The following is a 26,400-nucleotide window of genomic DNA, read 5'->3' as shown; positions in this document are numbered from 1 at the left end:
ATATAGCAGTTCAAGAGTAGAGCCAAAATAAGGTAAAGGAATTAGCATTTGGTCAATTAAGGAAATCATAGGATCACAGAATCCAATCACATAAAGGAGTTCAGAATAGACTCCTTAATTAGGGGTAATTGATCAAATGGTAATAACAGGGGTCTAATTAAGGAAAGAATCCCAATCATACCATGTAAAGGAATTAGTAAGAATCCACAAAAACCTTCGATAGCCTTTTAAGGCAAGGCATGTAAATATTGCAAATAAAGTAAAGGAAGTAATCAAATGATCAATCAATCTTTACAAGGGACAGCAAATCAAGGAATTATTCCCATAAATGACTCGGATTGAGTTTCAAATAAGGCAAGGAGTGGGTTTAACAATTATTTGGGGTTAGAACCCTTAAATCAAGCAATCAATCACACGAATAAGGCAATCTTAGGTGATTAAAGACCAATCAAAGGTCAGTTATCCCATAAATAGACAAGAGGTGTAAATTAAAAGTCTCAAGATTGAGGGAAACAAACAGAAATCAGTAAATTACTTCAGTAAACAAATGAAACCCTAGATAATTAGGCTAATCAATTTAATTATTCTAACAATAATGGACAAGAGGTTGAAATCAAACAATGACTAGTCAGTCAATTGAACCAGAAACATAATCATGCGAGAAAGATTAAACAAAACATGAGGATCTTAGAAAACCTTTTGCAAAAACAGAAGGAATAGAAAACCCCTAATTTGAAAATACTTAAGGTTGATTGACAGTATAGAACTCAAAGGACCCTTGAAGAAAACAACCATGGAAACTTGAAACATTTCAAATAGGCAGGGATTAAATAAAATTACAAAGGAACCAATAACACTATGTTATAACATAGTGTTGAAAACCAATTAACAGTTAGGAAGTAAGAGAACCTTAAAGAAAATCAGTAATGAACTCAGAATCGCTCCAGATCTACAAAGATCTGAACCGATCCAAGTCCAAACATTAGGTTTTTGAAGAAAAATGGAAAGAGTAAGGGAAATCTGGTCTTGAACAAGAGATTTGAACCGTAAACATCAATAGAAGAAGCACTCACAGACCATCAACGAACTCTCAGAGGGTCTTGAACAAAATATGGACTAGATCTCTTCGAGATCTTTCCATGAAATCACAAAAACGAGCAACTGTGAGACGTAGAAGACAAATAGAAGTCTCAAACAACCATGGAAATTCATAGATCGAGTAGGAATCGGAGGGGTTGGGGCTGGTTTGGGTGGCGACAACTAAGGTTAGGGTTGGGGTCTCAGAGAGACGAAGAGGAGAGGGTTTTAGGTGGCGTTTTGTGTCAAATGAATTAGGTTAGGGGGTTGTTGGGTTAAAAATGGTAAGGAGTGATAATGGCCGTTGATCTCTATGATCAACGGCCAGGATTTAGAGGGTTTGCGGCCGGGTTTAATTTTTATTTGGGCCTAGTCTTAATGGGTTAGGGACATGGGGGTTGAAATTGGGCTGTTCAATTAGGCTAAATCCGAAAATTAGAAGGCTATTTATTAAATACCCAAGTATTTGAATAAAATTATTTTTTGAAATAAGTAACAATTAGAAAAAAATAATTTTCATGTACAGAAATGCTTTAAAATAATTATTCAATATTTTAAAAATATAATGGACCAATTTCTGGTAAAATAATGCAGTGATGTATGCATGGGCTATAATTGCAAAATTATTGCAATTGTAACCAAAAGGTGTAAATCTGGCCATTTGTAAAATAATTTGAACTTAATATGGCTATAAATAGCAAAATTAAATTAATAAAATGCTATAGAGCCATTTGTGATGCACTTTTGTAATAATTTATGAAAATAAAATACTAGAATAAATTAATTTAAAAATATAAAAATTATGTAAAATACTCATTGATGCTAATGCATAGTTTTGAAGATACATATGCACTTTAAAAATATTATAGGGAAAAATTGGGTATCAATAACTGCCCCTCTTTATCCGGGAAGGATGAAAGAGTTTTCAGGTAAAGAAATGATGGCCAATTTTGATCGAATGGGATGTTTTTAAAAATTAGAGGCTGAACTCTGGTCTTTGAGCTGCCTATATATCCTTGGTTTTACAGGAATCAGGCCATATGTAATTCCGGATCCACCGATGAATGAAGCCGATGGAGTTGTTATAGGAATTGTAGCCAATTTCAGCGAAGGTTCTTTTGTGAAGGCTAATGTCGGATGGAGTTATGATTATGGGTTTGGAGTGTATCAGATGTATTATAGGGCAGATAGCTGCACGAGGTCGGGTGTGTAACTGATGAGAATCGGTTATGAATGGCGAAGTGAAAATGGTATGAGCGAAAACCGGAGCGAAGGCTGCTCCTGTTTGAAAAAAATGGTTACCTCCGGGATCACCTACAAACTCAAAATACGATGCATACAAGTGCATAGATTACTGCGAGAATTTAAACGTGGTGCAGATTCCCTTTGGACCATGAAAGATTGTCTTTGGATGGTGCGGATGACGTCCTTAGACTATAATGTCCTGGGCCATGAGTTGTGAGATAGGATATTCGCAGGCCATGAAATGATGTTCTTGGGCCATGAAATGGTGCCTCTGAACCATGATGCCTTTGAATAATGATATGCAAATTTAAGAGATCCTCAGGCCATGGCATGGTGTCTTCCAGCTATGAGGATGATGCCTTTGGACAATGACGCCTTCGGACAAGTTGGCGATATTTTAGCCCATGAGATGTAATAATATGATGCTAAAAGTAACAATACAAGGCTTAGTCTTGTGAGGTTGAGGGCAGAGCTTAGCCTGAAAGAGGAGCACATAGATAGTGTTGGAATAGAGAAACATTTATGCAAAGAGGGACAATGCTTAGTCTCATGAGAAGGCAGTGCTTAGCCTTATGCAGAATGGAGACAGAGCTTAGTCTCATGCAAGATGCGGGACAAGGCTTAGTCCCATGCAAATGGAAGGCAGAGCTTAGCCTTATACAAATATATCGGCAAGGCTTAGCCTTATGCAACATGCGGGACAGGGCTTAGTCCCGTGCAAATGGAAGGCAGAACTTATCCTTATGAAATCATGGAGGCGGTCTTATCCTCATGCAAAGTTCGAGACAGGGCTTAGTCCCATGCAAATGGAAGGCAAAGCTTAGCCTTATGCAAATATGGAGGCATGGCTTAGCCTCATACAAGATGGAGACAGAGATTAGTCTCATGCAAGATGCGGGATATGGCTTAGTCCCATGCAAATGAAAGGCAGAGCCTAGCCTTATGAAAATATAGAGGCATGGCTTAGCCTCATGCAAGATGTGAGACAGAGCTTAGTCTCATGCAAGATGCGGGACAGGGCTTAGACTCATGCAAAATTTGGGACCGGGCTTAGTCCCATGCAAAGAGAAGGCAGTGCTTAGCCTTATGCAAATGTGAAGGCAGGGCTTAGACTCATGTAAGATATGGGACAAGGCTTAGTCCCATGTAGGTGGATGGCAGATCTTAGCCTTATGCAATATGGAGGCAGGGCTTAGCCTCATGCAAATGGAGACAGAGCTTAGTCTCATATAGAGAAAAGGCAGTGCTTAGCCTTATGTAGATATAGAGATAGGGCTTAGCCTCTTGCAAGATTCGGGACAAGGCTTAGTCCCATGCAAAGAGAAGACAATGCTTAGCCTTTTGCAAATGTGAAGGCAGGTCTTAACCTCATGCAAGATGTGAGACAGAGTATAGTCTCATGCAAGATGTGGGATAGGGCTTAGTCCCATGCAAAGGCAATGCTTAGCCTTATGCAAATATGGAGGCAGGGCTTAGCCTCATGCTGATGGAGTTGGCAAATAGGAGCAGAGTATTTCTTGGCTGGAAATATATTCGGTGTTTGATGGCCCGATTGACAGTGATTTTGTTGCGTGTATATATTTGCGAATGCTACTGTTAGGTTAGATATGCCTATGCCTAAAGAAAAATTGTAAGTTTTGTAAGGGGAGGTTGGTTCGTGCCTTTGTCTGCTGGCCTTGCTCATCCATTCTGGATGCCTTGTTTGAGTTTCCCTGGGTAGCGCATGGCTGTTACGAAAATAGAGTTTTCGAAAATATGCAATTATTGATGAACAATAGAGTTATTTTAGAAACATAGTGACATATCAGTAATTTAGATGAACTAGTGACTGTATCACATTTCAGAGACATTGCAGCTTTCTCGTGTTAGAATTTTGAGGGTCCTCCTCAAAATTCTGCCCCAGTTTGGTAGATGATCCTTCGGCCGTTTGCAAGTAACGAAACTTGTTAAACCTTCTTCGGAATTTTGAGAATCCTTCTCAAAATTCTGCCCCAGTTTCTTAACCAATTTTTGACTGTCTAGCATATGCTGACATCGGTTGACTTGCTTCGGAATTTTGAAGGTCCTCCTCAAAATTCTGCCACAGTTTCTGGTTTTGGGGAAAAATGAAATATTTATTATGATATGACCGAACCCACAGGGTTGCCTACGCATCCCCTCTTAAATGGGAATCAGGTCAAGCATAGTTCACTTACATCTGATAAAGAAATGTAAATAGTCTAAACATAGTATCTTTTGACTGCATCTGAATTGATTGGTTTTGGTCAAACTTCTCCGTCCATTTCTGCAAGTATGAGTGCTCCTCCTGTTAGCACCATGTGAACCATGTAGGGACCTTGCCAGTTGGGAGAGAATTTCCCTTTGGCTTCATCTTGATGTGGGAAGATCTTCTTCAGCACCAGCTGTCCTGGTGCAAACTGTCTTGATTTGACCCTTTTGTTGAAAGCTCTAGACATTCTGTTATGATAAAGCTGACTGTGGCATACTACGTTCATTCCTTTTCCATCTATAAGGGCCAATTGCTCGTAGCGGCTCCTTATCCATTCTACATCGCTGAGTTCGGCTTCCTGTATGATCCTTAAAGAAGGAACCTCTACCTCGGCTGGGATGACAACTTCGGTACCATAAACCAACATGTAGGGAGTTGTCCTGGTTGATGTACAAACTGTAGTGCGGTATCCCAACAAAGCAAAGGGTAGTTTCTCGTGCCATTGTTTGTGATTTTCTACCATCTTCCTTAGTATCTTCTTGATGTTTTTGTTGGCGGCTTCTACGGCTCCATTCATCTAAGGTCTGTATGCTATGGAGTTCTTGTGCCTGATATTGAAAGTTTCACACATGGATTTCATCAGATCACTGTTGAGATTGGCGGCATTATCAGTGACAATGGACTCGGGAACTCCGAATCGGCAAACAATACGATCTTTGACAAAGTCTGCGACGTCTTTCTTGGTTACAACTTTGTAGGATGCAACCTCCACCCATTTTGTGAAGTATTCAATGGTCACTAGAATAAATTTGTGATCGTTTAAAGCAGTAGGCTCGATCGAACCGATCACATCCATTCCCCAAGCGGTGAATGGCCAAGGTGAGTTCGTTGCATTGAGCTCATTTGGCGGCACTTTTATCATATCGGCATGCACTTGACATTGGTAGCATTTGTGGATATACTGGACGTAATCTGTCTCCATAAACATCCAAAAGTAACCGGCCCTAAGTACCTTCTTGGACAAGACAAAACCATTCATATGCGGGCCGCAGGTCCCAGCGTGTATCTCCTCAAGTAGCTTAGAAGCTTCTTTTGCGTTGACACACCTTAGCAATCCCAAATAAGGAGTTCTTCTGTACAAGTTTCCTCCGCTGTGGAAGAAATTGTTGGACAGCCTCTGAAGCATACGCTTCTGAGTATGGTTCGCATGCTCCAGATATTCTCCTTTATTCTTTGATATCGTGAAACCAAGGCTTCCCGTTTGTTTCTTCTTCAACATGGGCACAATACGCCGGGTGGCTATGGATCCTTGCTGGGATGGGATCGATGAAGTTCTTGTCGGGATGCTGTATATTGGATGACAAAGTGGTCAATGCATCGGCAAACTCGTTTTGAATTCTGGGAACATGCCTAAACTCTATCTTCATGAACCTCTTTCTCAATTCCTATACATGGTGCAGATATGGCAATATCTTGGAATTCTTGGTGGCCCATTCTCCTTGTACATCGTGCACAAGCAAATCTGAATCACTGATTACCAGCAACTCCTGAATATTCATGTCAATTGCCATGTTGAGCCCTAGTATACAGGCTTCATACTCTGCCATGTTGTTAGTGCATGGAAATTAAGCTTTGCAGATACAGGGTAGTGTTGACCTATTTCTGATACTAAAACCGCTCCAATGCCCACTCCTTTAAAATTTGCAGCTCCATTGAAGAACATCCTCCAGCCGTCGTATGCTTCAGTAATGTCCTCTCCTACGAATGACACTTCTTCATCAGGAAAATACTTTTTCAAGGGTTAGTATTCTTCTCCCACAGGATTTTCAGCAAGATGGTCTGCCAGCACTTGTCCTTTGACTGCCTTTTGAGTTATATAGACGATATTGAACTCATTTCACAGTATCTGCCACTTGGTTAACTTCCCAGTTGGCATGGGCTTCTGAAATATGTACTTTAGAGGGTCCATCCTAGATATAAGGTATGTAGTGTAGGCACAAAAGTAATGCCTCAATTTCTAAGCTGTCTAGGTCAAAGCACAGCAAGTGCATTCCAGCAGAGAGTATCGTGCTTCATAAGGTGTGAATTTCTTACTCAGGTAGTATATGGCTTGCTCCTTTCTCCCTGTCTTGTCATGTTGTCCCAAAACACATTCGAAGGCTCCATCTAATACAGATAGATAGAGTAGAAAAGGTCGACCTGGCTCTGGCGGGACCAAGACCGGTGGTGTGGACAGGTACTCCTTGATTTTGTCGAAAGCTTTCTAATAATCCTCGGTCCATCTTGTTTTGGAATCTTTCCTCAAGATCTTGAAGATGAGTTCACATATAACTGTGGACTATACTATGAAGCGACTGATATAGTTGAGACGTCCTAGGAAGCTCATCACATCCCCGAAGGCACACTTTGCTGGGTTCAGTTTTAAGTTGTACCTCTTTAACCTGTCAAAGAACTTTCTCAAGTCCGCTATGTGATCTGCGGCCCTCTTGGATTTGATAATAACGTCGTCCACATACACCTCTATTTATTTGTGTATCATATCATGGAAGATGATTGTCATGGCTCTCATGTAAGTATCCCCAATGTTCTTTAGACCGAATGACATCATCTTGTAGCAGTATACCCCCATGGTGTAATAAAAGCTATTTTCTTTGGGTCTTCTTCATCCATCCAGATCTGGTGATAACCCCCGAAGCAATCTATAAAGGACTGGAGTTCATGCTTAGCACAATTGTCGATCAGGATGTGTATATTTGGCAGTGGAAAGTCGTCCTTGGGACTTGCTCTGTTTAAGTCTTGATAGTCAACACATACTTTGACTTTCCCATCTTTCTTCGGAACTAGTACAATGTTGGCTAACCATGTTGGGTAGTCAACTACCCTGAGGACTTTGGCTTTGATCTGCTTAGTAACCTCCTCCTTAATTTTCAGGCTCATATCTGGTTTGAATTTTCTGAGTTTCCACTTCACCGGTGGACACATGGGATTAGTAGGCAACTTGTGAGCCACTATGAATGTACTCAAACTAGTCATGTCATCATATGACCATGCAAAGATATCCTCATACTCCTTCAAGAAACGAATGTAATTCTCCTTCTCTATCGGGGATAAGTGAATGCTTATACGAGTCTCCTTGACGGTTTCGGTGTCTCCCAAATTTACTGCTTCAGTTTCATCCAGGTTGGACTTAGGCTTATTCTCAAAGTTCTCAACCTCTCTGAAAATCTCCTTAGGTATTTCATCTTCTTCATCCGAGTCACTATCCTTATATTGTGTTGTCTCATTACATGTCACAGTCATCGGTTCATCAAGAAAAGTAATAATAACGTTGTAGAAAGAAAAGTGTGGAAGATAATAATGAATAGGAAATAGCAATGCATTGATTAAAACTGAAAACATCCAAAACAAGTACGGATCGATGAATTGAGCAATTATTTTGAAACAAGTGAGTCTTTAAAACAAAATTACTAAAAATATCTTAGATGCCTAGCATGGCTATAGAAATAAAATTAAGTTGATTGCCAAGCTACCCAAAGACTCGGCGGGCCCGGGATGGTGTGGCAGTCTAGTTCCTAAGAATAACTCCCTTCTCCACAGTCTAAATAGTGGGGCCTTCTTCCTCCTCCTCCTCAATTATCGCACTATAATTCATGTCTTCGTCCTCTAGGAACAGATTCCTCAGCCGAGCTAACGCTTCTTCTTCTGCAGTTCCCCATATTATATCAGCTTGGTAAAAACTCTGACCTGGATAGGGCATTAGTTTCTCGAGAAGGTAATAAGGTCCACGCCATGGAGGCGACCAGCCATCATACCCTTGCCATGTATACTGGTATCCGAGCACGAAGGTAGTACCATGACGATTCAACTGTATTGGTTTGGTGATGCCTTGGAGATTTTTCCCAAGCCCTTTGCCGGGTTCATACCCAGACCATTCTAGTATGCTTTCTATTTTGTTACTCCACCATTTGTCTTTCTCAATGGCATTTACACGTTTGATATGATGATAGGTTTCCCCTCATATCCTTCTTCTGTTCCTGATAACCGAGATAGTTTGACTGGTGTAAATGGGGTTACTCCTATCCCCGTGAATGATCACCTCCTAATGGTTCCATTCAAACTTTACGGCCTGGTGTAGTGTGGAAGCCACAGCCCCAGCGACATGTATCCATGGTCGGCCCAACAGAAGATTGTATGAAGCTGATATGTCAAGCACTTAGAATTCAACGTCGAACCAAGTTGGCCCCATCTGTAGACAAATATTAATCTCCCTAATCGTGGCCCTTTGAGACCCAACAAAGGCTTTCATGTTCATGCTTCTTGCTTGTAGTTCATGGAAACCTTTGCCCAATCTTTTCAGAGTATCCAACGGAAAAATGTTGAGGCTTGAACCTCCATCGATTAGAACTCTGGCAATAAATTTGTCTTCAAATTGTATCGTGATATCAATGCTTGGTTATGATTCAACCATTCGGGCGGTAGTTCATCCTCGTGGAAGATTATCTTATGACTTTCTAGCCCCTGCCCTACCATGTTAGCCATCTCTCCGTAGGTGATATTGTTGGGTACGTAAGCTTCACTCAACACCTTCATCAAAGCATTCTTGTGCGCCTTTGAATTTTGCAACAGTGATAGGATGGATATCTGAGCTGGGATTTTGTACAAATGATCAATGACGGAGTATTCCCTTGATTATACTTTCCTCCAAAGGTCATCTGGTCCTGTTTCAATGACAGGCTGCTTGGTAGTGGCATCCTTACTTTGTCCTCCTAAATGTTCAGAAGTATAGATTCTTCTGGTCCTAGTTATTCCTTGTGCAGCATCGGATTCCTCCACCTTTTCCTTTCCTTTTCGCCTAGCTTCGGCAACGTAATCCCAGGGTATTGCTTTTGAATCGAAAGGAGGTGTGGTTGATATTGTTAATATGAAAGGTAGGACCACTTCTACTTCAAATGGAACAGGGGTGGCCGCAGGTGGAGATACCTCTACCTCAAATGGAACCGATGCAGCTACCTTAACCTCGACTGGTGACTGAGTCTGTACTACAATAGGAGTAAGCATGACTGCGGGCTTAAAGTCACCGCCTTCTCAGATAAGCCTGATTGACCCTCAGGATCCCATTCTTCATCCATCTCTATCACATGTATTCCACCGTCCCTATGATCTGGGAGAGGATTGTTGCGGACATTGGGTGCAGTTTCTTTTACTTGTATGACCCTATTGTCAATCAGTGTATGGATTTTATCTTTCAATGTTTGGCACTCGTCAGTGATGTGCCCTTTCATACCGGAATAGTATGCACAGGTTTTGTTTGGGTTGACCTATTAGGATGGGTTCTCCACTGCCACAACGGGAATAGGAGTGACGTAACCAGTGGCCTTCAACCTTTCATACAGCTGGTCGATGGGTTCAGCAATAACGATGTATTGTCTTGGTGGTATATGGTCAAAATTGGGTCGTGGTCTTGGATAATTTTGGCGAGTTGGAGGTGACTGGAAATGAGATGGTTGGAAATTATAGGTGTGATAGACAATGGCTACTTGGGGATATCTGGGAGATGAGAGTTGATATGTAGGTTTAGGTGTTTGGTATGTGGGACGGGGTGTTTGGTATGTAGGTGGAGGTGCTTGGTATGTGAGTAGAGATTTTGGGCCCTGAACCACCATTACTGCCCCGATGTCTTTCTTTTTCGATATGCCGCCTAATTGAGGTGCTTTGTTTGTGGCCTATAGTGCCTCAAAGTTTGTTACCATCCCACTTTTGATGCCCTCTTCGATCCTTTCACCAAGTTTGATGATATCAGAGAATTTATGGTTTTCAATAACCATCAACCTTTCATAGTATTGCGGATCCTGTGCTCTGATGAAGAATTTGTTCATCTGTTCCTCGTCCAAAGCTGTCTTGACTTTGGCCGCTTCTGACCTCCAACGAGTAGCATACTCGCGTAAAGTCTCAGTGGGCTTCTTCTTGATGTTCTGAATGTAGAAAACATCTAGTGCATTTTCTGTGTTGAACCTGAATCGGGCCATGAAATCAGACGCCATACTTACCCAGTTGGACCATTTCTTAGGATCTTGGCTGATGTGCCAGGACAAAGCGTCTCCTGTAAGACTTCTCATAAAAAGCTTCATCCGGATCTTTTCATCCTTTCCGACCCTGACAAGTTTGTCACAATAGGTCCTTAGATGAACCCTGGGATCACCTGTACCATCAAATATCTCAAAGTTGGGAGGTTTGTAACCCTCTAGTAGTTCTTCATCCGGTTGTATGCATAGGTCTTCATAATTCAAACCTTTGATCCCATTGCCTCCTTCAACACCCTGAACCCGACTTTTCAATTTCTTGAGTTCCTCAACTATGTTCTTGATGAGCAAGTCCTTCTCAGCAGATTCTGGTGTATAAGAGGTTGGTTGAGTGGAGTGAGGTACGTTTTCCACATATATAGGGTTGTTTTGGTGAGTGCCAGGAACCTGGGTGTAGTGGTGGTCATTGGTTGAGTTTTGAGGATCGGGAATGGGTTGTGGTGTATTCTGGGGAGTGTGATAAGTAGCGGTTGGTGGGTACCAGATTGGTTAATGGTAGTGTTGTGGAGAAGTCGGTATCGGTAAGGGATTGAGATTTTGAGGTGGAGTTGCATATTGATGGGATGCAGAAGGGTTTTGTGGATGTTGGTTCAGTGTATTCTGGGGAGGTGCTAGATTTTTGGTATTTTGTTGGTTGAAATCGGGGATATTCAGGGTGAGGGATATGTTTGCTAAGTTGCGGACATGCTCAAGTTCTCCCTATAGCTCTAGTATCTTTTGTTCCAACCGTAAAACCAAATCATTTGGTGCTGGAGTACTCCGACCATCTGAAGTTTTTGCATTCTCCGCATTTTCCTTTCGAATACCACTTAAGTCATCCATTTTAGCTTTCCCTTTACTCTTTGTATTACTTGGAGGAGGAGGAGGTGGAGGGCCTCTAGATCTGATGTGATACGCTGATGATGCCAGTATGTGCAAACCAACCTCAGGGGATGGGAATAAAGGATAAAGAAAAACAAAAGGTAAACAAGTCAGTAAGGGTTCTGACATGTTTGCAGTATTTAAACACGTATTGCGGGAATGTAAATTCTTGTCCTAATTTGGGAGCCTCATTGTGCCCGAGGTAGGCCTAGCGACAAATAGATTTAGAGAAATTCAGTGCCAATAATTGCCTCATTTCATTAATGTAAAAATAAACGACCCAAAACGACACTAAATAATGTTACTAATGGCACTTGGCCTTATTACATTTAAAAGAAAAGAAAGTAAACCTAATCTACTTGGTCCTAGAAGGACCATCTCCTATGTCTCCAAAGCGGAACACGACCCTTTCCTAGTCCCAAAACATAGTGGCAACCTCGATCAACATTTTGTTTTGTTGAAGATCCAACAGTGAAGGCAAATTCCCTAAGACTCGTTTCACATGATTTTGGTCACTTGATAGAAGATCCTTCCACCAATCTAGCAAAAGTGAAGGTATGCTACCGACCATACTGAATATGGGGACTTCGTGCCTCATTTTATGCAAAACAAAAGATGGTTACGCCCTTTCCCCCTCCAGGTTCGTCTATTTATACAATAATTATTAGTATATTGGCACTTATTTCTCCAAAATTAATGCACCCAATCGTGGTTGCGTCTGTTGGGATTATGGAAAACCCGATGGACTTTTGGAAGAGGCTTGTCTTAAAGGGTTATTATGCGGACAACATATTAACCCGACTAGGTTTGACCATGATGCATGCACAATTAATTAGAGTAAGGTTGCTATAGAGGTCTAGACTGGGACCCTCAAGCGGACAACTTGAGGGGGAAAGGCACGGAACCGTCGAACGCACCGCTGATCAACTAGTTTTACCACAAATATGCCTTTTCGAATTTAAAAAGGGTGATATATAGGAAGAGCGCAAACACTCATCAAGCGTTGCTATAGTATTGATTACGCACGAGTGGAATATGATGTTGAGCATGATTTATGCAACAATAAATAACATGTTGTCAAGTATTTGCACATTTAAAAAATGATAAATGCAGTATTTAAATAAATGAAAGACAGTTACGGAAAAAGAAAACAAAGAGACAAGTCAGTTTCAGGAAATAAAGGAAATCATAAATGCTGGAAAATAGGCAATTAAATCCAAATAAGGGGGAGGGTGCACGAGATAAGGCATGCTTAAGACTAATTCACAAAAATTAATTTCGTTATGCTAAGAGCCTAAATATCCCCAACGGAGTCGCCATGCCGTCGTACCCCCTTTTTCCTTCGCGGAGTCTGGGTTTCGACATTCATTGGGAACAACTCATATTGGGTATCTAAAGAGTTGCCACCTAACAGATTAAGGTGCGTTAGGGCACCTAGAGTAATTAACTCATGTAACCAGTTTGCATTACCAGAGATTAGGGTAAGGGCTCGAAATAACCTTGAGGGGAAGGTGTTAGGCACCCTTCGCAGTCCACAACGGTGGGTCCCGGCCAAACTTAGTTATGTGAATTAGTCATTTAACAAGCAAGTGGTCTAAGCACATATTTGTGAATAAAGGTAGTTTATGCAGTCTAAACACATATACAATCAACAAAGTTTAGATGGTCTAAGCATACGTAAATTAAGGAGGTTTGAACAGTCCAAGCATACATACATAAGGAAGTTTAGACGGTCTAAGCACACCTATGTGAATTAGGGAAGGGAAGTCCTAAGTTGATTAGCCTATAGGATCAATCTGTGCAATGCCCGATAATCCTCCTCAACTAGAGGGGTTACACGTGACATTAGCGCGCATGTCATCATATCCTTTTACTACCAATTACTCTCCCTTTAGTAGTTATATAAGCAAGTTTAATTAACGAACTCTAAGCATTCTTTAACCGTCCCTTCCTTGTGGTCCCGGAGGCATTTAAGACCTCTATACTTAGGCAGTTCTAGACACTCTTAAAGTATTTAAAACGTAAAATCTAAGCGACAACAAAGAACACATAAGACTGTCACATAGGGAAGCAATTAGGGGGCTCATGTTTGCCTCCGCACATAATCAGATACATATCACGTCTCAAACAACTAATTTTAAAGAAATTCAGAAAGCCTTAGAACATGATATCTAGATAAACATCACAGATACGGAATATGAAACATTTTGTTTAAAGCGAAGTGGCAAAACCCTTAGTCAGCTTGCCTATTGAGTTTATAGCCAGTTAAACCTGGACAATTTCAGACATAAACAGAACCTGATGTCATAGTTATTTAATTACCTAAGGCTTGCCTAGGCGTGGGTCTGTATGCAATCATAATTCTAGGAATTTATTAAGATAGTTTGAGATCATTCAATCCTATAGGCATACTGAATTAGTTGATTAACGTTACAGAATTGATTTCATGCATGTCTACACTAGAACATGATATCTATGTGTTGGACTATTCTTAAACCCTTTTATAGACAGTTATTTATTCAAAACGACGTAGGCATGGTTCAGAGCTAATGCAAACAAAGACCTAAATCAGGGTTTCTAATGCACATAGAGATGATCATTTTTATTAAGCATGTTTTACAACAGCAGTTTAATGACATGATTTCCAGGTGATAATAACTTATGTAGAGATGATCATCTAAGGGCACTCAGACCAAGTCCCTGTGGTAATGGGGTTGCACCAGAGATCGCCCCTTATCCAATTTTTGTTTGCCTTGGCGATGGATGTACTGTCGCGTCACATCCAAGCGGAGGTGCCTTGATGCATGCTATTTGCCGATGATATAGTATTGATTGACGAGACGCGTAGCGGAGTTAATGCGAGGTTGGAGGTTTGGAGACAGACCTTGGAGTCTAAAGGTTTCAAACTAAGTAGAACCAAGACAGAATACTTGGAGTGCAAATTCAGTGAGACCCATGATGCAGACGTAGAGGTTAAGCTTGATGCTCAAGTTATCTCCAAGAGAGAGAGTTTTAAGTATCCCGGGTCTATTATCCAGGGTAACGGGGAAATTGATGAAGATATCACACATCGCATCGGAGCGGGGTGGATGAAATGGAGGCTCGCTTCCGGTGTTCTATGTGATAAGAATGTGCCGTTAAGACTTAGGGGTAAGTTTTATTGAGTGGTGGTTTGACCCGCTATGTTGTATAAGGCTGAGTGTTGGCCAGTCAAGAACTCCCACATGCAGAAGATGAGAGTAGCAGAGATGAGGATGTTATGATGGATATGTAGGTGTACCAGGTGAGATAGAATTAGGAATGAAGTTATCCGGGATAGAGTGGGAGTAGCCTCCGTGGAGGACAAGATGCGGGAGTCGCGATTGAGATGGTTTGGACATGTTAGGAGAAGAAGCATTGATGCCCCTGTCACGAGGTATGAGAGCTTGGCCATGAAGAGTTTGAGTAGGGGTCAAGGTAGGCCTAAGAAGTACTAGGGAGAAGTGATTAGGCAGGACATGGCGCTGCTTCAGCTTACTGAGGACATGACACTTGATATGAGGGTGTGGAGGTCGAGGATTAAGGTAGAAGGTTAGTAGGTAGTTTATAGTGTTCACCGATAGGCTTAGTAGCATGCATTTCCCTTTATATTCTTTGATTTATATTACGATATGTGGTTTTGTTCGCCTCAGGTGTTGTATTCTGTGTTGCTATTATTGGATACTATTTTCCTTCCTTGCTTCCCTCTCCTTCTTCTTGCTCTTCCTGAGCCAAAGGTTTATTGGAAACAACCTCTCTACCTGCATTAGGTAGGGGTAAGGTCTGCGTACAAACTACCCTCCCTAGACCCAACATGTTGGGATCAAACTAGATTTTTTGTTGTTTCTGTTGTTGTAATAACTTATGCAGAATTAAAGAAAGAAGTGATGAAATTATAACATGTTTCTAATATGCAAAATGTAAACGTGATGTCCTAAGGCATGTTTTCTAATTCAAATATTATAGACTTATGACATGTTTTGATGCAAGTAACATAACATATGGGCCTAGAGTATGATTTCTATCATAACATAAACTCAAAGCAGTATTTCTGTTGCAAATATATATGTAAACTAAGAGCATGAAATCTATTATGTATCAACCTAAAGCATGATATCTACCCATTTTCCCACAAACATCATATAAGAACCCTCCCTTTTTACTAATCATCCCAAAATCTGTTTACAAATAATATTATTACAGAGCAGGATCAAATGAATTACATAATTAAATGAAACTATACTATAGCGAGCCTAAATTAGGCCTAAAGTAAACCTGGGAATGCCAGGCCTTCAATAGAGTCTCTGAAGCCAAAGATCTCACAACCAATAATGTATGTCTTGGTGTGTCGAAGATCCCTAAGAACCTCAAGGATCTCGGGCAGTGCTCACACCAAGACCTTTCATAAAATAGGGATTGGTTATGTGCAGTATGGAAGGGCCAGCCCTGGTATGCCAGAGTTCAGAGAGATCTCAAGGATTGTTAAGTAGTACACATACCAGAGGGGCAGAACTTAATAATCTAGGAGTAGGGTGAGAGTGATTGACATAAAACAGTGTTGAAATAAACTTTTAGGAGTGAAACAGGTTTTCAGGAATAGACACAGTTTAGAGAAAGTACTAAGAGTGAAAAAACAGTTTTGAGATCAATTCTAAGAAGAGCAATCACAACCATTTAGCTACCCACTTTACAAATAGGGGTCAGGGGGGTTGGGACATAGAGAGTTCAAACAAACAACAAGGTCTAGGGGAGCATGCGGAGCAACAACTGTACATAACAAATAGGAGTGTAATAGTTCATAGACTTAACAAACTAGTCATGATAAGAAGCACATGGTCATGTTGAAGACAAAGTGTGTGTTCATTAAGATCAACCAAGTACACTAGACAACTAAATTATCAACATGATTATACCAATTAAAGAGAGTAAACAGGGGCTGAATAAACATGCTGGTAGAATATCAAACAATCAAGTGAGACTTAGGCATGCTGACTACATATTCAACAAGAGAAGGCAGAATTTAAGCATGCTGACTAAAGCAGTAAACATGGAAACAATTGAGTAACAAGTACAGGAATAAGCATGGATTTATAGACATGGAACACATAGTGTTGAATTTCAGAATTTAACTAGAGACATAGCAGTTAAAAAATGCAGAATGTGAAAAACAGGTGCAATTCAACTATCTAGCCTTGGTTTTAAGCCGGCTAGACCAACAGTTAGCACAAGTAGCAAAGAAAGAAGAGAGAGTTTTGAATGTATGTGTGTGTATTCTGAACAGTGTGTTCGTGTGTTGAATGGAGCAGAATGTTAGTGCTTATATAGCAGTTCAGGAGTAGAGCCAAAATAAGGTAAAGGAATCAGCATTTGGTCAATTAAAGAAATCATGGGATCACATAATCCAATCACATAAAGGAGCTCAAAATAGACTCTTTAATTAGGGGTAATTGATCAAATGGTAATAACATGGGTCTAATTAAGGAAAGAGTCTCAATCATACCATGTAAAGGAATTATTTAGAATCCACAAAAACCTACGGATAGCTTATTAAGGCAAGGCAGGTAAATATTGCAAATAAAGTAAATGAAGTAATCAAATAATCAATCAATCTTTACAAGGGACAGAAAATCAAGGAATTATTCTCATAAATGACTCAGATTGAGTTTCAAATAAGGCAAGGAGTGGGTTTAACAGTCAGTTGGGGTTAAAACCCTTAAATCAAGCAATCAATCGCACGAATAAGGCAATCATAGGTGATTAAAGACCAATCAAAGGTCAGTTAACCCATAAATATACAAGTGATGTAATTCAGAGTCTCAAGATTGAGGGAAACAAACAGAAATCAGTAAATTACTTCAGTAAACAAATGAAACCCTAGATAATTAGGCTAATCAGTTTAATTATTCCAACAATAATGGACAAGAGGTTGAAATCAAACAATGACTAGTCAGTCAATTGAACCAGAAACATAATCATGCAAGAAAGATTAAACAAAACATGAGGATCTTAGAAAACCTTTTGCAAAAACAGAAGAAGTAGAAAAAACCCTAATTTGAAAACGCTTAAGGTTGATTGACAGTATAGAACTCAAAGGACCCTTAAAGAAAATAGCCATGGAAACTTAAAACATTTCAAATAGGCAGGTATTCAACAAAATAACAAAGGAACCAAAAACCCTAGAATAATATAGTGCTGAAAATCGATTACCAGTAAGGAAGTAAGAGAACCTTAAAAAATCAGTGATGAACTCAGAATCGCTCCGGATCTACAAAAATCTGAACCGATTCAAGTCCAAACATTAGGTTTTTTGAAGGAAAAAGGAAAGGGTAAAGGGAAATCTAGTCTTGAACTAGAGATTTGAACCGTAAATATCGATAGAAGAAGCACTCACAGACAATCGACGAACTCTCAGAAGGTCTTAAACAAAATCTGGACTAGATCTCTTCGAGATCTTTCCATGAAATCATAAAAACGAGCAACTAGGAGACGTAGGAGACAAATAGAAGTCTCAAACAGCCATGAGAATCCATGGATCGAGTAGGAATCAGAGGGGTTGGGGATGGTTTGGGTGGCAGCGACTAGGGCTAGGGTTGGGGTCTCAGAGAGACGGAGAGGAGAGGAGTTTTAGGGCAGCGGTTTGTGTCAAATGAATTAGGTTAGGGGGTTGTTGGGTTAAAAATGGTAAAGAGTGATAATGGCCATTGATCTCTATGATCAACGGCCAGGATTTAGAGGGTTTGGGGCTAGGTTTAATTTTGATTGGGCCTGGTCTTAATGGGTTAGGGATCTGGGGGTTGAAATTGGGCTTTTCAATTAGGCTAAATCCAAAAATAAGAGGGCTATTTATAAAATACCCAAGTATTTGAATAAAATATTTTTATAAAATAATTAACAATGAGAAAAAATAATTTTTATGCACAGAAGTGCTTTAAAATAATTATTCAATATTTTAAAAATATAATGGACCAATTTCTGGTAAAATAATGTAGTGATGTATGCATAGGCTATAATTGCAAAATTATTGCAAGTGTAACCAAAAGGTATAAATCTGGCCATTTGTGAAATAATTTGAACTTAATATGGCTATAAATAGCAAAATTAAATCAGTGAAATGCTATAGAGCCATTTGTGATGCAATTTTGTAATCGTTTATGTAAATAAAATACAAGAATAAATTAATTTAACAATATAGAAATTATGAAAAAATATCCATTGATGCTAATGCATAGTTTTAAAGGTATATATGCACTTTAAAAATATTATAGAAAAAAAATGGGTATCAACAGCGATCACGGGCCTATCCTCGCGATCGCATATAAGGAAACCAGAACACAGAACACCAGCAGATATCAACCATCAACCAAAGTCCAAAAATGATCCGTTAACCACCCGAAACTCACCCGAGGCCTCCGGGGCCTCGAACAAACATACCATCAAGTCCCAAAACATCATAAAAACTTAGTCAAACGATTAAATAAGCTCAAACAACATCAAAAACACGAATTACACACAGATTCAAGCCTAAAAAACTTTGAAATTTCCAAATTCTACAAATGACGTCACAACCTATCAAATCATGTCCGATTGACCTCAAATTTTGCACACAAGTTATAAATGACACCACGAACCTACTCCAACTTTCAGAAATTCAATCCGACCCTGATATCAAAAAGTCCACTCTTGGTCAAACTTTCTAAATTTAATTTTCGTCAATTCAAGTCTAATTCTACTACGGACCTCCAAAACACAAATCCGGATACGCTCCTAAGTCCAAAATCACCTAACAGAGCTAACGAAACCATCAAAATTCAAATCCAAGGTCGTTTACATATAAGTCAACATCCGATCAACTTTTCCAACTTAAGCTTTCAATTAAGAGACCAAGTGCCTTAATTCACTTTGAAATATCTCCGGACCCGAACCAACCAACTCGGTAAGTCATATAAAATATGTGGAATACAAAAGGAACAAAAATTGGGGGAACAGGGCTACAACTCTCGACCGACCGACTAGGTCTTTACACCAAAGCACAAAGTATTTGAATTAGTAAACTTCTGGTTTACGATAAAGTATGTTTTAATTGTACTAATATTTGAATAGTATAAGTCAGAAGATAAAGTTGGTAACTTTTCTACCATGCACTTCCCTCCAGAAACATTTTTTATAATACAAAGATATTCCATATTCATTTCATCTATTGTCTCAACATGATACTCATTCTGACGGATATCTATAAAACTCGACAAGTTTCTTCTGGACTTGGAGGAGAACAATGCATTGTCTATAATAAGTTTTGTTCCCTTAGACAGAAATATAGTGGATCTTCCGGAGCCTTCAATCAAACCTATATTACCATATATTATAGAAACATTTGCCTTTCCCTATGCAAATAAGAAAAGTATTTCTGATCTTTGAATATGACATGAATTATTCCACTATCAATTACACAAATATCTTTATGATTGGTCTTTGATCCAAATATAATTTAATGATTATCCATATTCTTCAAAATAAAATAACATAAACAAAATAAAAATTATAGTAAATATCATCTTCAAAGCATGACTTTTATTTATATACAAATATTATATTAACATAACCATACTATATAATACAAACAATAATAATTAAAATATTTAAATATCTATAGATTCAGTACGGATACATGACTTGTTTCTCCTTCTGGGAGTGCAAAGAAATCAGTTACATCCAAATACATGAAGTCAACATTATCTTGAAAAATAAAATTTTCTTAAGCATTTTTTCTCCGTCTTCTTTAGGGAAGCTTGATAAAGCTCAACCAGATGCTTTGGCATACGACAAGTAATTGACTAGTTCCCTTATTTCTCCATATCTATAACATGCATTTCATGTATTTGTTCTTTGCACTGCTTCATACTTTTGTTCCTTCCTTTTCCACTACTGGTTATGAGGAGGGTTCTTTGGTGCATTATAATTACCATGATTAGAGTTTCTTCCCTGACCACGACCGGGGCCACGACCTCTTCCACATTTAGCTTGGTGGAAGTTCGTCTCATTCACTTCAGGGAATGGACAAGAACCAGTATGTCAGCTTTCATGGGTTTTCATTAATAGACCATTATGTTGCTCGGCCACAAGAAGATGTGAAATAAGCTCTTTGAATCCCATCTCTCGATATTGCTACTGCATGAGCATATTCAAGATTAAGTATTTTAGCACTGATCCCCTAATTTATGCTTCTTTAATGTTATATTGTTGCTATGTGACTTGTTGGGGTGTTTGGTGTTGGTATCGGGTGAGTTTCGGAGTGAAATGAGACACATAATCCCTAAGTAGGAGGTTTAAGTTGTAGGATTTGATCATCGTTTGACTTGTGTGAAGATGACTTAGGAATGGCGTTTTGATGGTTCTCATAGCTCCGTATAGTGATTTTAGCCTTAGGAGCGTGTCTGGATATTGATTTGGAGGTCTGTAGGTCGTTTCGGCGTGAATTGGGGAAAGTTGAAAAGTTAGAAGATCTTGGAAGGTTTGACCGAGAGTTGACTTTATTGATATTAAGGTCGGACTATGATTACAGAAGTTGGAATAAGTCTATAATGTAATTTATGACTTGTGTGTGAATTTTGAAGTCAATCGGAGTTGTTTTGGTATGAATCAACATCGATTTCAGAATTTGGAAGTTCATAGTTCATAGGCTTGAATTTGAGTTGTGATTCGTAGAATTTATATCATTTGATGTGATTTTAGGCTCGAGTAGGTCTGTTATGTATTTTGGAACTTGTTGGTATATTCGGACGGGAGCCCGGGAACCCTGGTATGAATCATATGGAAATTGGATCATTGTTGGACTTAATGTTTTGCTGAAGTGCTGTTGTTCTGGTGCCATCGCACCTACAGAGGGTCTAGTGGCAGGTGTGAACACACAGGTGTGCCATGGTCATCATAGAAGCAGAATATCCCAGCCTAGGCCTGAGTTCGCAGGCGCGGACGCTTGGGCGCAAATGTGCTTCCGCAGGAGCGGCCATTTTCTTTGAAAAAGCGAGCTCGCAAGTGCCAGCTATGGTCCGCAGAAACAGAACCCCTAGACTTAAGTGGAATCCGTACCTATAATAGTTTTTCCTTAGGTGCGGCATCGCAGAAGCGACACAAAGGCCGCAGATGCGAGGATCGCTGGGCAGAAATATGAAATTCAAGGATTTTGATCTATAATTCATTTTGGACTTAGAGAGATCGGTGGGAGGCGATTTATCGAAGGATTTTTAGAGAGAACTTTGGGGTAAGGAACTCTAACTCATTTTTGATTAATTTACATGAATCCATTGATAATTTCTTCATTTAATTAGTGCTTTGGAGTTGAAAATTGGGAAAAATGGTAGAAACTCCTTAGGCTAAAGTTTTGAGTTTTGAAAGGCGAATTGAGGTCGGATTTGAGTAATTCTTGTATGGTTGGACTCGATATGAATGAGTGTTTGAATTATGTAATTTTGGTCAGGTTCCGAGGTGCGGACTTGGGTTGACTTTTTGGGTTAACTTTTTAATTCTTCGCAAATATTGTAATTTCATTATTTGAATTAGTTTCCTATAGTTATATTTATAATATGAATTTTTTTTGGCTAGATTCGAGCCGTTCAGAGTTGGATAATTGAGGGAAAGTCCTTCTAGAGTTATAATGGATTGATTTAGCATGGTTTGAGATAAGTGGCTTGCCTAACTTTGTGTAGGAGAATTTTCCCTTAGGATTGGTGTTGCTTGTGATAATTGTGATGTGTAAGAGTCGTGTACGCAAGGTGACGAGTGTGTACACAGTCTAAATGTGGAAATTATCGATTTTTAGCTATGTAGATTCCCTTCATGCCTTAATTGAGTAACCTTAACATGTTATAATCATCATATTTAGTCTAATTTCACATGTCTACTTGTCTTATTTCTTACTTGCTAATTGCTCTACATGTTTAGTAGAAATTCTTGTTTTCTTATTCCGTATTCGTTATTTAACTGTTGAATTCTTACTTGAAATGGCTATTTCTTGGAATATCTTGTTGTTGAAATTGGTATGGAGTTGCAAAGGCCGTGATTCCTACTGAGGCAAAGTGTTAATTTGTGAAATATCATTCTATTTAGTTATTCTTCCAATTATTATTGTTGTGACGTTGTGTACATTGTGGTTGAGCTGTAGGCTCCTTATTATAAAATTCTGTTATTGTTTGGTTTCTGTTGTTAATTGTGATATTTGGCACTTGAAGTGCAACTTGTGATATTGATACACATGCGGTAGTATAAGGTATGGGTGTTGAAACGCATGTGGTGAGATAAGGTGGGCTTGATACGCGTGGCTAGTAGAGGATCTACTAGAAGCCATGCAGTGTGATACGGTGGGCTAAAGCGCGGGATGCTATTTCGGGAAAAATGATTTTCAAAACCAAATGTAAAGGCACCCGTGGTGATATAAAGAAAGATTGTGAATTATTTTTGTGACTTGAGACTACGGGGTAGTACCTCGGTAGTGACTATTGTTGACCTTTCCCCACTCTTTTGCACTTGTCTTTGATTGTTATGTCCTTAGCACATTATTAATTGTCTTTCTCCATGTTGCACTATTTGCTAAGTTATGTGTAGCTATCCTTGATAGGCTATTCATTGTTTCAAATTTATTACTGTCATTATTACACTGCCTACATTTGTTCAGTCTTTTATTTATTTTCAATAGGACCCTGACCTGACCTCGTCACTACTTGTTGGCCCAAGTAAAGGTTAGCTTTGAAGACTGACAAAGGAACTCAGGATGGACCAGGTCCATCCTCCAGGTCCATCCCTCAGATTCATAAAAACAGACAGATTAGAGTATGTGGGATGCACGTGAAGGAGATAAGCTTAACTTGGTGTATTTAATATCTCCTGATCGAAAATATTGTATAATGATAAGGAGATGGACTCCTTAATCAAAGAGAACACTATCCAAGATAGGGAAGAAGTTAGAAGTTGAAATCAACTAGAACTCTTCCACCAAGGAAGAGTTGCATCAGAACTCTAGTTATTTCTTCATCTACTAACTCTATAAATTGCAGGATGTTCTCACATTACAAGGGTTGCACAAAAACGCAAAAGTTAAATGTAAATTGAGAGCAAAATAGCAAGGCTTTTTGCAAGCAGTTCGTGTGTGATTCAAGTGTGCAAACCTAAAGCTACATGAACCAGATTGAAGAACCAGCTCCATAAAGCGTTTTATGTGTCTTTCTTTATTTCTAGTTAAATTATAGTAGGTATTTTTATATTGTACCTTTTAGCTTTATCTAGAAGTAATTGTAATAGGTACTTTGAGTATTCAAGTTAGAGTTAATTTGAAGTTGTCGCAACAGTTAGAGGCTAGTTGCTACAACGGAATTAGAGGTAATCCTTAGGTTTATAAAGAGTTTTGTAAATGCTATTTTGGTTCAGTGATTTAGTGAAGTGTTGGGGAAAATCCCACTGAGTAGTAGGTCGTGATTTTTTCACCTTTTGAGCCGGGTGTTTTCCACGTAAAAATACTTGTGTTCTTTACTTTCTATATTTATTATTCTGCAACAGTAGTAATTGGAACACATAGAAGAACCAGATCCTTCAATAAACAGTTTAAGCGAAAAATTGGTCACCACACAAATCACCCCCCTCTTCTTGTGTGGTATTGACGTATAAAACATCACTACTCTATCGAGGTTAGGCTTAACACTTACTGGGTACCGTTATGGTGTACTCATGCTACTCTTCTTCACATATTTTTGTGCAGATCCAGGTATTTCTTACCAGCCCGAGCATTAGTTGGGATTCCACTACAGAGAATTAAAGGTATACCTGTCTGCGTCCGCAGGCCTCGGAGTCTCCCTCTCTCTAGATCTCTTATTTCATTATCCTTTATATATAAACATGATGTATATGATTATCCAGTATTCATACTTAGAGCTTGTGACTTGTATATTACCGGGTCTCGGAATTTGTATATGCTGAGTTGTAGCGTTATTTTTATATAGCTGTTGAGTTTGAGACTTAAAGCTATTGTTATTTCAATTATTCCGCATGTTTTTAGGATTACCTAGTCTTAGAGGCTAGGTGTCATCACGACGTCCTATGGAGAAAAATTGGGGTTGTGACAACATGTAAAGTTGTGAAAGTTTTCTGCGGTATATCATGATCAGTAATATTATCACCACATAATTTTAATTGGGAAATAATTCTGAACATACCAGAATTATACTCACTTATAAATTTAAAATTTTGTATCCTTAAATGAGTCTAATCATAACGTCCATGTGGAAGAACAACCATTTTAGGTAGTCGTATCTATCTTTCAAATTATTTCACAGTATGACTGAATCTTTAACAGTAAGATATTCCTTTATCAAGCCCTCATCAAGGTAATGGCATCGGAATATCATTGCTTTGGTATAGTTTTGGTTTGATACTTGGTTTTTATCCTTGATAGTGTCTGCCAGACCTATTACATCAAGATGAATTTCAACATCAGGCACCCAAGACATGTAGCTTTGTTCGATATATCTAGGGCTACAAATTCAATTTTAGAAAGATTTGACATTATTTAGAAAAAGAAAGTTCGTACCTTTGATACGTTCAAAATATTTGCTCGAGATGACAGAGTCTCGTACTGTTAACGTGTTATAAAGGTTGTACGGTAAGGATATATAAAGAGAGATTGATATATTATTCAACTTCAAACTGATAGATATAATGAACCGAAATCTCCTATATTTATAGAAGAAAGGAACTTGTTGTGTAAGCTGCTACTGCAAGCTGCTACTATACTAGATATAAATAATCGTCAGTTGCTAGTGCAAGCTGCTTGTAAGCTCCTACTGCAAGCTACTGTGTAAACTTCTTGTAAGTTGTTATTATACAAGTATAGATTATCTTGTACAGGGGGTAATATTTAACCACTACGGAGTACCTAAATGATAAGCTTCTTCATGAGGCTTATTTATATTTCCAATAGAGTACTAAATAAATAATATATTTACGGTAAAGTCCAATATGCATAAGTTTCTTCAGGAAACTTAATTACAACATAGTACTAAATAAACATCCACAATATAATATATTTATAATATTCTGGTACTGAACATACCAGAATTATACTCACTTATAGATTTAAAATTTTGTATCCTTAAATGAGTCTAATCATAACGTGCATGTGGAAGAACAACCATTTTCACGTGGTCGTATCTATCTTTCAAATCATTTCACAGTATGACTGAATCTTTAACAGTAAGATATTCCTCTTTCAAGCCCTCATCAAGGTAATGACATCGGAATATCATTGCTTTTGGTATAGTTTTGGTTTGATACCTGGTTTTTATCCTTGATGGTGTCTGCCAGACTTATCGCATCAAGATGAATTTCAACATCAGGCACCCAAGACATGTAGCTTTTGTCCGAATCTACAAATTTAATTTTAGAAAGATTTGACATTATTTAGAAAAAGAAAGTTCGTACCTTTGATACGTTCAAAATATTTGCTCGATATGACAGAGTCTTGTACTGTTAGCGTATTATAAAGGTTGTACGGTAAGGATATATAGAGAGAGATTGATATATTATTCAACTTCAAACTGATAGATATAATGAACCGAAATCTCCTATATTTATAGAAGAAAAGAACTTGTTGTGTAAGCTGCTATTGCGAGCTGCTACTGTAAGTTGTTGTGTAAGGTGCTTGTAAGTTGCTAGTGCAAGCTGCTTGTAAGCTCCTACTGCAAGCTACTGTGTAAACTTCTTGTAAGTTGTTATTATACAAGTATAGATTATCTTGTACAGGGGGTAATATTTAACCACTACGGAGTACCTAAATGATAAGCTTCTTCATGAGGCTTATTTATATTTCCAATAGAGTACTAAATAAATAATATATTTACGGTAAAGTCCAATATGCATAAGTTTCTT

This window comes from Nicotiana tabacum, chromosome 1, assembly GCF_000715075.1.
Source record: "Nicotiana tabacum cultivar K326 chromosome 1, ASM71507v2, whole genome shotgun sequence".
In the NCBI taxonomy this organism is placed as follows: Eukaryota; Viridiplantae; Streptophyta; class Magnoliopsida; order Solanales; family Solanaceae; genus Nicotiana; species Nicotiana tabacum.
Note: the sequence above shows the minus strand (reverse complement) of the source record.